At 54.2% G+C, this 4721-nt stretch overlaps 1 long non-coding RNA gene across 1 annotated transcript; it reads left to right on the top strand.

The window, feature by feature from the left end:
- Positions 1 to 614: 614 nt before the first annotated feature.
- On the top strand, positions 615 to 3696 carry LOC116577608. The gene is made up of 3 exons (XR_004280548.1): positions 615 to 671; positions 3258 to 3412; positions 3548 to 3696. It is a non-coding gene; the product is annotated as an uncharacterized LOC116577608 (long non-coding RNA).
- The last annotated feature ends 1025 nt before the right edge of the window (positions 3697 to 4721 follow it).

Below are 4721 nucleotides of genomic sequence, written 5' to 3'. Positions count from 1 at the left end.
TAAAATTTATGCAAGTTGGCAAAAAAAAGTCAAACTCTTTCTTAACTAAAAAAACAAAAGCAAAAAAACCGAACATGTTAGGGGAGGGTGGTCGCGTCCGCACTGACTTAGTTCTCCCAGGGAGGCTAGTGGCCTTTCCCTCGTGCATCCTCAGACACTCTGGAATTTGCCTCTCCCTTCATGGAACAAGACGGTGACTTGAGGGAAGCCGGCCGCGCGGCCTTGTCCCTCCCACATAAGTACACTGGACATTTCCCTTACACTGCGACGCGTCTATCTCCATGGATGAAGACGTTCAGAGGAGGACGGGTTTCCCCAAGAGCTGTTCCTTAGAGTTCAGGGCCCAGCACGGCACTTTCATTCTGCTTCCAGGCATCCGTGTCAAAGCGCTACTGTCTCCCTGAAACAGGATGTCAGGGCAGAGGTGCATCCTGCACAAGCCGGTTTCTCGGGGTCGAGGGTATGGGCCCTACCAAGTAAGTAACGATGCTCTCGCCTGCATCTGGGAGACAGCTTCTAGCTTCAGGGGAAAATGTTAGTTGATGCCCATCCTCTCCATTGTTCTTTTGGGGAGATGAGGGACTTGCACTTTCCTCAATGCTTCCAGACATCAGATTCTTCTCTCTTCACAGGACCAGGTGTGGCGTGCTCACCAGACTGGTTTCTCCCAGGTAAGCCTGTGGCACTTGCCTTGCATTTGCTCACACCCCTTTGGAAAGGCCTCTCTGCTCAGTGTGCCTTGAGGCTGTTAGCCTGACGGAGGGTTTTCCTACCATGTTGTATCTTCGAGCCAGGTGTCTAGCACAGTACTCCCCTCATGCCTCCTCAGGCACGGTCAGGCTGACCGCCAGGGTTAGGCTTGAGAAGCTGGAAGCTGTCACGCACCTATCTGAAAGGTGGGGTGAAGAAGTGCCCCGAGGACCGAACGGAGAGTTGGAGTGAGGGTGAGATTCCAAGTGGGCCCCAGCAAGTTCCTCTTAGTCTTCCTGAAGCGGCGGTGTGTTCGCTAGCCTCCTGGGCTGCAGAAACACCCCCGTGCTTGATGCACCGAAGGTTTCTTCTTTGTTTGCCAGAGTGGCCTGGCCTTGCCAGACGGTGTCCCAGATTCACCTTTGGCTCACAAGTAGGCTTCTGGACAGGTCATGGCCATATCCAGTCCAAGGGCTTGTGTGCCATTCCTATAAACACCAGGGGGGCCAGTTGCGTAGCCCTGCAGAGTTCCTACCGTGAGGGCTGGGCAGAGGGTAAACATTAAGGTGAGACTCGGGCTTCAGCTGTGGCCTTGGGAATGTGGGGGTGTAGGGTAGGAGGTGGGAGGCGGGTGGCACCTAGTGTGGCCAGGGTTCAGGTTTATGGCTGGAACCCTGTGGGCCCACAAACCCTGGGCGTTGTCAAGTGGCCCGGTTTCCTTCTGGGCTCCAGGACGGTGAGTGTGGCCTGAATTAGGGGAGCCCTTTCCACGGGGTCCTCAGAACTAGGCACCATCAGACCCACAGCCAGGGCTAGGGTTGGGGTTACAGTCTGGGAGATGTTTGAGCCAGTGGGAGTGTAGAGCCCTGCCCTGCAGCCAGAGTCGAGGGTAAGCCTTAGGGTGAATGAAGCTCAGGGCTAGGGTGGTGTCTCAGGGTCTAGGGCCCTTGCAGGATAGCAGTTCAGGATTTCACCAGAACCATGCTCTCAGCTCCGCTGGGTCTGTTGCCCATGGTTTCCTTGGTTTTGTGTTCCTGGGGGTTTTGCCCTGAACTGGTCCTGGGTCCCAAAACCCTTTGATTCTCTGCTTGGCCATTCAGGCCCTCAGAGGGCCAGAGCCAAGCTGAGGGTAGGGTGAGAGGCAACCCCCGAGGCAGGAAGGTACCTGGCTAGTGGTGGGGCTGAGAAAGTTTTGAGGGTTGGTGGCAGACCAGCAGTAAAGTGAGTGTCTGCCTTCTGGCTTGGACTTAGGCAGATGCTCTTAGGGTTCCTGAAGCTTCGGGTTTCTACTAGCATCATGGTCTCCAGCAACATCACGGGACCTGCTATGTCCCTTGGCTCAGACCATCCTTGCTCTTGCCCACGGCTCCACTACCCACTTCAGACTCACCACCAGGACTAGGGCCAGGTGAGGGAGGCAGAAGTCTAGGCCTAGGGTTGTCAGTTCTGAAGGTGTTAGGGGTCAAATCGATGGCAGTGCAGCATCCTCTCCCAAGGGCTGAGTGGACTGCTAGCTACTGGGTGAGGTTCGGGCTACAGGTTTGGCCTCAGGGGACACTCAGAGGGTGGTGTTGATTTGGGAGATCCGCTGGAGTCCTGTATTCTGGCAACACTGTGGAGGGGGTTGCCTGTGGCCTGGTTTCATCACATGCTCCTCACTAATACGTCTGGCATCAGTCAGGTGAGTCAAATCCTTTGCACACTCAGAGCTGGGGTCTGGGTTCCACAGTCAGTCTTGCAGTCCTTGACCCATGGTTAAGATCGAGTTTGGGAGACAGCAGGAGCCGGTCCCCAGGCAGCATGGCCACCTGCTCTGAGGCCATAGTTAAGGAAGAGCTTTCTCAGAGATTCCACCGACCTAAGGTCAAGGCACATTCCTTAGACTTGCCCCACCACATATGGGTGCGATTCTTTCCTCAGTAAAAAGAGCCATGTTCACAAAAGGCCATTGACCTTCAAGCTAGTTTGTGGGAGATGAGAGCATGGCACTCTCCTTAGGCCTCTAGGCAGACCTTTGAGAAGGCGCCAGTCTCCTTGACATGAGCTGTGAGGGGAGGGTGGTCACCTTTCAAACAGACTTCTTTCTAACAGGGAGGCAGAAGGTTTTACCTCAGGCATTCACACACACTCTTGGAAACTTGCTTCCCCCTCACGACACAAAATGGTGACTGGAGAGAGCTGGCTGCTCGGCCCCGCTCTCCCCCATCAGTATGCGGGGTGTTTCTGTACCACATCCCGGCTTGGCTCTTCATGGAAGTTGTTCTAGGGAAGATGTTTTTTGCCAAGATGGTCTTTCTTAGAGTTGAAGTCGCCACACACCCGATCAGCTTCCAGGCACCAGTGTGACAAGGCTGTCTCCCTGAAACACGCTGTCAGATGAGGGGTGTTGGATACACTGACAGGTTCTGCGGGGTGAAGCCTTGGGCCCTCCATGTATAGGAACCAGGGCCTGCATCTGAGAGAAGGCTTGTGGCTGTAGGGGAAATGGGAGCTGACGGGGCTTCCCCACCATTGTGCCTTCCTCTATGCCTCCAGGGTCCAAAATGTTTCTCCCTTCCCCGGACCAGGTATGAAGGGCGCCACAGACGCGTTGCCATGAGGTCAGCTGTTTGCACTTGCCAGGCGCTTCCATCACCGTCTCGAATAGGCCTCTGTGCTCACGGAGCCTGGAGGATGTTTGCCTGAAGGAGGGCCTTGGTACCGCATCCTTGCCACCAGACAGGTACGCAACACACCTCTCTCCGAAAGGTGGCCCAGCAGGGTCTGGGGGCTCTCTTCTAAGGTAACGCTGCGAGAGTGGGGTGGCTCTCAGAAGTCGTCTTGTGCACTCTGAGCGGGAGTCTGTGTTCTGCCGTAGGTCCAGAGGCTGTGCACCGTTTGTTAGGTTGGCGGTCAGGGGGACAGCAGGTGCCAGTGCCTCTGCCACGTGCCTGGTGCTCTGAGGCCAAGTTTGGGGGCCGCCTTCCTGGAGTTCCTGAGACACCACGACCCGGGCCCTTCCTTAGACTTCAGCAGCAACACACGGGGCGAGTCTTTCTCTCCCCAGGAAAGAGCAATGGTTGGGAAAGGCGGCTCAGCATCGGGCTTGCTTCCTGGAGTTAAGGCCTTGGCCCACTGCTTAGGCTAGGCTGAGGTTTGAGAAGGCATCTTTCTCCTTGGAGCCATGTTGTATGGGGACGGTGGCCGCCTTCCACACAGACTTCTTTCTCACAGTGAGGCAGAAGGCCTTTGCTTCCAGCGTTCACACACACTGTGGGGAAACTGACGCTGGCCCATTTCCAACTCAAGGCGCTGACATGGGAGAGGCCGGCTCCTTAGCCTGGGCGCTCCCCCATCAGGAAGTGGGCCGATTCCTCTCTCATCCACGCTTCTCTCTTCGTGGATGTTGCTTGGGGGAGGACGTTTTTCCCTGAGTACGGTGGGTTTCTGTTTTTATTTTTTTAATTTAATTTCTTTTCAGTGTAACAGATTTCATTGTTTATGCACCATACCCAGTGCTCCATGCAATATGTGCCCTCCATAATACCCACCACCAGGCTCCCCCAACCTCCCTTTTAAAACCCTCAGATTGTTTTTCAGAGTCCATAGTCTCTCATGGTTCATCTCCCTCTCCAATTTCCATCAGCTCCCTTCTCCTCTCCATCTCCCCATGTCCTTCCTCCGTGTTATCTCTTATGCTCCACAAATAAATGAAACCATATGATAATTGACACTCTCTGCTTGACTTATTTCACTCAGCATAATCTCTCGAGTCCCGTCCATGTTGCTACTAAAGTTGGGTATTCGTCCTTTCTGATGGAGGCATCATACTCCATAGTGTATATGGACCACATCTTCCTTATCCATTTGTCGGTTGAAGGGCATCTTGGTTCTTTCCACAGTTTGGCGACTGTGGCCGTTGCTGCTATGAACATTGGGGTACAGATGACCCTTCTTTTCACTACATCTGTATCTTTGGGGTAAATACCCAGTCGTGCAATTGCAGGGTCATAGGGAAGCTCTATTTTTTTGAATCCTAAAGCTGCGTTCTT

Source organism: Mustela erminea, chromosome 18 (assembly GCF_009829155.1).
Source record: "Mustela erminea isolate mMusErm1 chromosome 18, mMusErm1.Pri, whole genome shotgun sequence".
NCBI lineage: Eukaryota > Metazoa > Chordata > Mammalia > Carnivora > Mustelidae > Mustela > Mustela erminea.
Note: the sequence above shows the minus strand (reverse complement) of the source record. Positions and strands in the feature narration are given on the sequence as shown.